Below are 10,506 nucleotides of genomic sequence, written 5' to 3' on the forward strand. Positions count from 1 at the left end.
TTTTCTCTTTGAATCAGAGTCATGTGAATGGTTTTGTTTACAGCGTGGCCCAAGGACAGCTGCATCAGTACAACTGGAGGTGACATGAACTGCAGCATCAGAGACACAGCAAGCACTGGAGGATGTCCCAATGTTAAGTGATCTTGCTGTCAGCAAAAACCTGCTCTGGTACTGTATCCCAGTTGGACGGGTTTCACTGGGTATAGAAATATTTATTGAACTGTTCATTTGTTTGTTTGTTTTTAAGGATTAATATCTTGGGGGTTTTTGTTGTTTGGAATTTTTTTTTTGCTTGTGATAAAACATCTATCTGAGAAATAAGTCAGCTTTGTGGACAGCCAGTGGATGTCAATAAAGTCTTGGCAAACACAGTAGGTATTTATTCAGCCTTGCAAATTAGAAACATTTCTCCTGCTTGTTTTATGAAGGGAACAAAAAAAGACAAATTACATAGCGGATGAGCTCTCTTGATAGTTGGAATTCGTTAGTCTGGTGGTGAAAACGCTGGGGGATTTATGGTGCAGAAAAATAAAAGATGAAACAGCTTTTCACCAATAGCAGTGGTTTAAGTTCTCATTGAAAATTACTGGGGAAAAACCCTTTAAAGACATCTGTAGCTGACTTCAGAGTCTCAATTACTGTCTTGGTAGGCAGTTCTTCTCTTCCTCACTGCTGTAAGTGTTAATTGTTTTTTAAGCTGGCAAAGAATTCCTTTATAGTTCCTCAGTCTTACTGCCGTGGGATATCTGCAGCAGCTCGTAAGTGAGATACGTGGCCAAGTGTTGAGTAGGAAGTTCACACTGTTGCTTCCCATGCAATAGCCACTCTGTTAACAGAGGCTTTCTGCAAAGTTATCAATCTGTCATCTTCTCTTGGCTTCACATTTTATTAAAAAAAGGAATTTGAAAAGTTACAGTAAGTTGAACAATTTGTCAGACATAAGTAACTTGAAGGCTATTGTCTCCGAATTGTAGGCTGACTCGGTCTTGCAGCCTGTCATGGATGGATCATAAAATTGTCATAGGTAAAAGCTTTAACAAAGTCCACTTAGGCAGCTCCTGTGATGGCAGAACATGGAAAGGAAGCAATATACTGAAAGACCTGGTAAGCCTTTGGCTGCAGCTAAATCACTCATAAGTCACTAGAATTATTCAACAGCAAAACAAAACCAGAGAAAACTCCAAACTTGCAGTGGTTTAATCTCTGGCGTAGCTTCACTTGTGTAAGTAATCTCACTGATGTCGGATAAGACCTTGTGAATTCTGTAATATTGAAGATCAACTGGTGATGCTTTATTTCCTCTGAAAGGATACAGAATAGTGTTAATTTGTAACTACAGAAACAATGAAATAGGAAGCTTGTCCATTTCTAGTTCTTATTTAAGTCTATTAACTCTGAGTTTGCTCTCTATATTTCCCAAGTTCCTGCTTTTCTACTAAGTAGAATCATCAGCGTGAAGGTGCTGTCTCCTCTGCTCCTCCTCTTCCTCTCCAGTTAAACAAAGAAATTACTGCTGGCAAATCTGGAAGGGACAGAAGTCCAAGATCTAAAGATTCATTAAAAATGTAAAGGGTCTAATAGCTGAAGGATCTAATTAGGAGGCATCTTGGAGAAGTAGCATAGTTCTCTATCAGTAGTTAATTTGTTTTTCTAGTTTAGAAGTACAGTTCACAGCCCTAATGCAAGAGTGTCTCACTGTCTGTACTCTGGAAATGCACAGAGTTCTTACATGTTTTGAAAGATGCTTTCTTCAAAAGTACTGATGTGTTCAGTGGAAGAGTCAGTCCTTTGGTTGGTCTTACTGAGACAACATGGTCTGCACCCATTGTAGGAGTAGCAATAAATGCAGATACACACATGCTGAACCTCAACTGCAAATCCCTTATACATGGCACATGTAACTTCCCTCTGACCAGGGAAGATAACAGTTGTGAAGCTTTATTGCCTTCCTTGTCTCACAGATTGATGCCAAATTTGTTGAAGATTTTCTGGGAGGGGAGTGCTTAAGCTGTCCTGCTGACAGATATTCCCTGGGAACTGTCTGTGCTCATTTGAGATTCCTCTCTTCCATCTTCAGCCATATAGAAGCTCAGTTTCTAGGCTCAGCTAGTTGTTTAGCTTGTGACTGTGGTAAATGAAGAGTTACACACCTCTGGAGGTAATTAACGCGTGGAAATAGATGTAATTAATTACATTTCTGACATGATTTCCTGCTGCCTGAAGAGAACAATTTTAACACTACTTGGCTGTCCTCAAGAGACCGCGGATGGGTTCATCTCGGGTGATGTTTGTAATCGGCTGAAGTCAGCTTGCACAGAGCTGCCAGCAGCAGGCACAGAATGTGCAGGTATGACACTGCAGAAGGGAACAAGTACAGTCCTTAACTTCTTGAATTATACTGCAGCAGGGCAAAGTTTGAGGCTTTTTCATGCCTTGAGGAAATTGTTCAGTCCTGTCCACAGCGTTAAAGCATCAGCATTTCTTGCACCCGCCAGAACAGTGTTATTTTACAGCCACACGGGGCACAGCGGTTGCCTTCTGTCATCAGAACACGCTGTGCTGTTGTGCTGCTGTTGCTTCGGGTAATTTGTTCTCGCTGAAGCTCTGTGATGTGCCTATGGAGTGCTTCGCAGAATGTCACTGTGAGCGTGGCTGTGCCTCATCTGTGCAAACACTGGGAGTTGTTTGACTCGATTCCGTAGACGCGACTTGGGTTTGTTTGTTCTGCCAGCTGAGATGAGACGTTGAAGACAGGTTATAAAAAATACATCTGTTTGAAAAGATTAAATGGTTTAAAACACACTTGAGTAATAGAGTTCCAAGAAAAATCCTTGTGTCAGACTTCCTAGAAATTGTGGTGGAACCAGGTGGTAAGTGCCAGCACTGAGCAGTTAATTAATGCAGCCCTTACTTTAGCTTTGGGCACACACCTCTAGTGTTACAAATACCCACAAACGGTGGGACTGGTCCATCTTTGGGACCAGTCAGCATGTAGGGACTGATACACTGACTGTTTCACACGCTGTTATTTCTGCTACTGCTGCTAAAAATAATATGTTTCAGCATTTAGCAGGAGGCATTTCGCATGGTGTTTTGCTGTCACTAGAGGGAGTTTGCAGCAGTGCTTCTCTTACTGACGTCCTCGGTGATCTCTGTGCTGTGGGGAGACCTTGGCAGACACTGTGCGAGGACGACGGCAGTTCTGAAAGTAGGATGAGGGTCCTTCTTCCTTCGGTAAACCCTGGTATGTGTTGTAATCTGGATTAACAACATTCTTCAGGGTAATAGTGCTGTAAGCAGTTTTGTTTCTGTTGGTAGCGCTGTAATAGAAAACAAATGAGCATTCAGTGACTCAAAGCAGAATCAGGAAGTAAGAAAAAAGCATTGATTATTTAATAGGAAAAAACAAAGATGGAAAAAACCACCATGGATAGATATTCTTCTGATTTATTGTTACAGGAATAAGATCTTGGCTAGAAACAAGCTCCCTCAGGAAGCTGGTTTCATATGGTGGTTTAGATTTAACTATTTATTGTCTAGCACCATTTGAAATCAGTGTTCTTGGAGGAAGAATGCCTGCTGTGTTCGTCAGTGAAATGGATCCTCGGAAACACTGGTGGAGAAGAAGGTCAAGATCTTTGTGTGCTTCTGTTGCTAGACTTAGCTTCACCACTGGACAGACTCCTTAAGTAGGCTGTGACCTCAGAGTGCATGGCTCAGACAGCCCTTGGGAGAGCAGTGCAATATGTGATTTCAAAGGCAGAAATTCTGTTGTAATGGTGCTGGCCACGAGCATGTTTATAGTATTTGTAGGTGGTCAACCAGAACTTGGAAACAGAGAAGGACTTACGAGACATAAACATTGCAGAAAAGCATAATATGGAATTGTAACACAGCGTTGAAGACACTGATGTTAAAACTGCCCCTGTTGAATTACATTCTTACGGTATGGCGAGAAATGAGGAAGGGAGCCTCATTTGCTCTGCTTTCAGCCCGTTGTGGATGCCTTTTTGGGTTTTAGTTCTTTACTGCCTCTGTAAGTGTCTATACATACAGTGTGTGTATCATACATTACACTGAAAGTTCTGGATGCTGTCCACATCCAGATGCTGCATGGTTGCATTTTGATGTGGTATGCTTGACAGATTTGAATGTGTTTGTTTATTTTTTAGGTCTTTCAGCGTTCAGGTTACAAGTTGGTAGCTTAACGTGCTAGGTGTAGTCAATGGAAATAACCAGCATCAGTATCTGTGAAAACTGAACCAAACATAGTAGTCACATTGTCTGAAGCTACTCTGTACAATTCCAAAGGAGTATGTAACTAAAGATTTTGAAAGTTTTCATCTTCTAAATCTTTGTCTGAAGTGTTTCAACTGTTCTTCTAGGGAATAATGCCACAGTGGTAACTAATGAATGTTTTCAAGTATGTGGGGATCCTCCAATGTAAAACACTGTTTAGTACCTAACTCTTCATCCTTGCAGATCTCAGTAACCCCTTTAGAGGATGACTGATTTCTTTTGGTGTTCAGAGTCAATAATATTTTCTAGCACCATTTGAAATCGGTTATAGTGATTGGGGAATTGCTCCTTGTGAATTTTATACAAGAGACTCCAAAGAGAATCTTTAATGCTGTTACCTAGGACTGAAAAAAAAGGACTGTAAAAATTATATTCAGAATGCTCTGGAAAGTCAAACAGTGCTCAATGTGAAGATAAAGGGAGATTGTTTTTCCAGTGGGAATTATCAGTATGGACTCAAGATCAAGAAAATACATGCTGAGAAACACTGTTGGTTTAATGATCTAGCCAGGGGGTATAAGGAAATAAAAAGTCAGCAGCAGGAACCTTTCCAGTCTTCAGTTAGTGCACTCTGGACATTCTGAAAGACAGATCTTGTGCAAGATTTCATTGCTAACCTAAGAGCTTTTTGCCTTCTCCACTCTTACACTGCTAACAGCATAAGCCACAAAACTGAGTCATCTTCCCAAGGATGTTACTTACTGAAGTTTTCTCCAAGAATTGTGCTCTTCAGGGAAGCAGAACTGGCCAGAGATGCAGAGTCTGACTGTGGGTCATATCTTCAGTTGCAGAAGGAGCTCATTAGCCGTGAAGATAATTTCTGAAAAGCATTCCTCAACCAGAGTATCATACTCTCTGGGAGGTAGTAACACAGACTGCAGTACATCCCTCTAGCAGGGGATGTTTTCCTAGATTAACTGCTTAAAGCAGGAGTACCTTGCCTTTCCTGGTTCTTTTCTATGGGGAAACTGCAAAGTAGCAGCTGTAGACTGCAAACAAGTGGAGCAGCTGTTGAGGATTCAGAAACATTTGTAAGCTGGTAACTTGTTGGGAGCAGCACATTCACCCTTCGCCTTCCCTTGTGTTTGTTTGTTTAACTAAGAAGGCATCAAGTCATCACAACCTAAAAGAGGCTCAGTGTGGAAGGTACACGGCCTCTTTCTGGTCTCTTGCTTCAGTCCTTTTGTGAAATCCACTCCCATGATTTGTCTTGTTTAAACTCTCAGCAGTGGGTAGTGCTGTGTTTAGTTAGCCCTCAAGTTACCATAAAAACAATTAAAATACCGAGGGTGTCGAACAGCTAGTGGCATATCTTTTGCTCTGTGATGCCAAGAGCTGACACGTGCCTACATACATGGTTTTGGGAGTTCAGCAGATGTTCTTACAGAGCTTATAAATGATACAGGAAAAAAAAAAAATACTGCAGCCCTGAAGCGTGGATTACAAGGAATCAGTATGTTTTGAGTCTGTTTGGCGCAGAAGTAGCTCCCATACAGACCTTTGTTTAAATTATTTCTTGTGCAGAGTCCATCAACAAGGAGTTAAAGGTGTTCAGAGTTTAGTGGCTTGTAATGTGCTCGCCAAGGTGAGGTCTGAAAATGACAAAGTTTTTACACTTAAAGGAAACTTGCTTGGTGAAGCATGCAGGCATAAAATGCTTATCAGAGGGGAGAGTAGAAAATAAGACAAAACTGTATATTCTGATAGATTGTTCCCAAGTCTTTCAAAGCAGCTTGAGACTTCATAGCTAAAATAACCTGTGTTGAGGCAGCTGTCATGTCCTTAGTGCATGTTTCCAGTGTAGTAATGGGCTTCAGGGATACAAGCAGAAGAAATGCAGGTAGCGTGGGTTTTGCTGCAGGGTGATTCCAGCTGGGATGTTCACTAAGTATGGAACAGCAGAGATTGTTTCTTGTGCTGTAAAACGCAGTATTAAAGCTTAGCAAATTGAATATGCCAGGAGAGCAAATTCTCATTTTGGTAACACTAGCAAAAATGGAGTTACAATTTCTAGATATCTTTTCCGGTAAATCATGTCCAGAGAGGATAATGAAGCAATTTTTGGTTGCTTGTGTGCTTGCCTACCTGTCCTATTATCGGAGTTCATCTAACAGATGGCTTCTGCTCTGCAGTGCTACCCACCAGATACAAAGATGTTCTCCCCTGAGAAGGTTCAGAGATTTGGGATTCCAGACATAACACCTGGATTAGTTATCCACTTCTGTCTCAGCTGTTAACCAGGCGTGAGGACGTAACTAGATATCACCAGTAAATACAGTGGATTGCTCAGAAGTTACTCCGTAGCCTCTCTGGGCATCCTGTTCCAGTGCTCTGTTACCCTCAAAATAAAGATTTCCTCATGTTTGTATGGAACTCTTGTGTTCCAGTTTGTGCCTTTTGCCCCTTATGCTGTCTTTTGGCACCACCAGAAAGAGCCTGGCCACATCCTTTTGACATCTGCCCTTTAGAAATGCTGATTAGATTCCCTCTCAGTCTTCTCTAGACTGAAGAATGCCAGGTCTCAGACTTCCCTCATAAGAGAGATGCTCCTCCAGACCCTTACCATCTTTGTAGCACTCAGCTGGACTCTCTTCTCTGTCTTTCTTGAACTGAGGAGTCCAGAGCTGGATAAAGTATTCTAGAGATGGCCTCCCTCAAACAGAGTAGAAGGGAAGGAGAACATCCCTTGCTCTGCTGGCCACGCTCTTTTGAATGCAACCCATAATACCTTTGGCTTTCTTGGCCATAGAGGCACTCTGTTGACTCATGGGGAACCTGTTATACACCAGGACACTCAGGTTCTTCTCTGCAGAGCTCCTTTCCAGCAGATCGGCCTCTACCTTGTACTGATGCATGCAGTTATTCCTCCCCAGGTGCAAAACTCTGCACTTTGCCCGGTTCTCAGCCTGTACAGTCTTCTGGTGTGTCAGCTGCTCCTCCCAGCTTTGTATCATCAGTAAATTTTCTGAGGGTGCACTCTTTCCTTTCATCTAGCTCATTGATGAAGATGTTGAACAAAACCAGATCCAGTTCCAGTCCCCGGGAAATGCTGTTAACTGCAGGCCTCCAACAAGACTTTGTGCTGCTTATCAGAACCTTCTGAGCTCTGCTTTTCAGTCAGTTCTCAGTCCACCTTCCTGTCAGTTTGTTTGTGCCACACTTACTAAGCTTACCTCCGAGGATGTTGTGGCAGTTATTCAGAAGTCTTGCGGGAGTCAAGGTAGACAAGATCCACTGCCAGTTGTGACACTTATGAAGGCTACCAGGTTGGTTAAGCACAGTTTCCCCATGGGGAACTTATAAGGACTGCTCTTTATCACATTCATTTCTTTCACTTGCTTGGAGATAATCTGCAAGGTAAAGTTATTCCACCATTTTCTCAGGGCTCAAGGTGAGGTTGACTGACCCAGAGTTTCCCAGCTTCATCCTTCCTGCCATTTCTGAAGACTGGTGTGACATTGGTTGTCCTCCAGTCTTCATGCACTTCTCCATATCTTTTCATAGATAATAGTTCCAGCAGTCACTTCTGCCTGCCCCCTCTGTGCTCATCGGTACATGCCCATAGATCTGTGTGTGTCGAGTTTGCCTAGGGAATCTCTGATGGGATCATCTCTTCCATTTGAGTTTTGACCTGTTCATCCATGCAGGTCTCCTGCTACTTTTACCTGATTTCTTACTCATAAGAATGCACTTGAGCTTGGAGAAAGTGCTGCTTGAATGTTAATTGACTCCTGGGCCCCTTTACCTTCCAATGCTCTAATCTGTAGGGTATCTCCAAGTACATCCTAGAGGATTTCAGAGTTGGCTCTCCTGAAGTCCAGTGTTGCAGTCCTACTTCTTACCTCCTGGACTGTGTGTGCCTGGCAGCTTTACTTTTACAGCAGACACTGGTGATTGAAGTCCTCCATGAAAGCTGATGCCTCTGATGAGGCTACTTCCAGCTGTTTGTAGAAGGCCTCATAGAATCACACAGACCGTCACCTTCCTCCTCCTCATCGGGTGGCCTGTATTACACGCACTGATCTCTAGTTCTTCCATTTTATTCCCTGTGCTGCATGTGTTGATATAGGCACACTTTGGAGAAGAAAAGGGAAGAGAGGATACAGGTTTCCCCAGGAGAATGCAAGAAGAATCTCTGTAGCTGTACACATCTGTGAGGTGACTGAAAGGCAGCTAAGGACTATATTAACCAGCCTGTTGCCAGAGATTCACTTGCATCTTCTAGGCAGAGGGCTTCCATTCCTCCATAAGAGATTATAATTCTCACGGAAAGTCTCATTGTCATAAAAACCAAAACTCCTGCGCTGACACCAGTCACATAGCCAGGAGTTGATATGCATTATACATCTATGGCTGCACTCTTTCCTCCAACTGGCAAAATTGAGGGAAAGGTAACTTGGGCACTGGTGTTTTTCACTTGTGCTCCCAGGTATATAAAGCCAGTTTCTCTTCATGTGTCAGGAGAGTTTTGTAATGATGTTGGCATAAAAAGCTGAGATGAGCCTTGGATTTCATGATTCACTATCATAAAAAGGAGAGGTAAGCCTTGGAATTGAAAGAATTTGAGTTGAAGTTGAGTATTTGGTGGTAGCAGTGTTCATCTGATTGCTGCAGAGGACAGATGTGTTCAGGCCTTATTTTCCAAAGGAATTAAAGCTCAGGTCCTGTATGTCTCACAGTTGGGGTCCCAGTCCATGCAGCCTGATATCTAAAGCAGGTTACCTGTTCTAAAAGCCGTTAGCACAGCCAAGTTACCTGGTCTCTTAATAACCTTTGGAGGACCACAGAATTTTTTTGGCTAGGTATTACTATTATTTAATATTGCTCATCTTTACTGTGGAACAAATGAGAAGAATGAGTGGCCTCCAATATAATTTGCCATTACCAGAAATTCCTTGCACCAATAGAATTGTGTACCAAAAGGTGCCAGGCTCCTTGCAGATCAGGACCTGCCTGAAATCACATCTGGGAAGATTTAAATTTACCTGAAAATTCACAGAAATAATGGTAGAGTATCAAATAATGATAGGCTATCAAATATACTGTTGTATAACAACTCTTCAGGCACTGCAGGAGAACTAAAGTCACAGCTAAAGGAAAATGCCTTGTTTTAGTGCAAGGAGATTTGCAGATTCCATTGTGCGAATCAGAATTCCAGTTGGAGAACTTCTGAGCAAAATACTGATTTAAATATGAAAACTAATGCTTTCTACTTGAGATTAGCCTGGACATTTTAAGACAGTTATGAATAATTGATACATGAACCATCCCACGAATGATCAGCAGTACCACAGCATCGCCATGTTTGTCACTGTATTGGGATGTTTTCTGGCAACCATGGAATTTTTATTATGTTTTTATTCCTAGTGGAGCTGTTGCTTAGATTTTAATTTCCCAAATGTAAACGCATCTGAGGAAGCAGTTCTCTGAAAACATTTGGGTAAAGCAAGTTAAAAAGTGAAGTGCTTATGTGCTGCATTCTGGGCAAAGTGAATAAATCATTGAAATCAGAACTGGGTTGGCAGCACAGATACGGCATGGGGAGAAGAAATAGTCAGAAGATTCTTACTCGAACCCCAGAACATCACAGTGAAGAGTGGAGGAAGAACCTGAGGACACTGAACACTCATCCTGCGCTCTATTCAGTTTAACAAAGGTTTCAAAATCTGAATCAAATCCACTTCTTGGAGTGGTGTTGAGTTCCACAGGCTCTGAGCTCTTGGGACCATTTTCTGTTTAGCAAGGGCTGATACAGCCACATCTCAAATGGTTTAGAGAAAGCTTAAATCCAAGCAAAGGAGAGTAAGTGGTTTTAAAAGGCCAAGTTCCATTTGGTATTGAATCTGAAAAGCTAATTCCTAAGCTAGATTCATAAAATCACAGCCCGGCTGAGTTTGGAAGGGATCTGTGGATCCATCTGGTCCCACTGCTACATCAGGGCCACCCAGCCAAGGATACTGATGCGTCCCATAGTCACATCGAAGGACACTCTGGCTTCCCTTTCTCTTCCCCAAGCAAGCCAGATGTGAAATGTCTCCTTCAGGCCGGGAGGTTGCAGGAGCTGCATGGTTCACTCTTATGAGAGAGGCTGTGGGTGGAGAGGAGCTGGCAGTTGTCCCAGGAGCCGCTGGGAAGAGACTGCATGTAGGGAAAGCGAGCTCACCACCCACTTGGGGTGAAATCATGTAATGGGCAAACCCAAGGGAA

General features: G+C 42.5%; 1 protein-coding gene across 10 annotated transcripts in view; it reads left to right on the forward strand.

Annotated features, from left to right (window-relative positions):
• The window catches only part of LOC116239616 (uncharacterized), a 92,984-nt gene extending 82,694 nt beyond the window's left edge, over positions 1-10,290 (forward strand). For all 10 annotated transcript variants that reach the window (XM_090134266.1, XM_090134226.1, XM_090134234.1 and 7 more), the window contains one exon: positions 44-10,290. The gene's annotated coding sequence lies outside the window, so the exon portion shown is untranslated. The remainder of the gene's footprint in view (positions 1-43) is intronic.
• Positions 10,291-10,506: the final 216 nt, after the last annotated feature.

Source organism: Phasianus colchicus, chromosome 1 (genome assembly GCF_987193195.1).
Source record: "Phasianus colchicus chromosome 1, bPhaCol1.hap1.1, whole genome shotgun sequence".
Classification (NCBI taxonomy): domain Eukaryota; kingdom Metazoa; phylum Chordata; class Aves; order Galliformes; family Phasianidae; genus Phasianus; species Phasianus colchicus.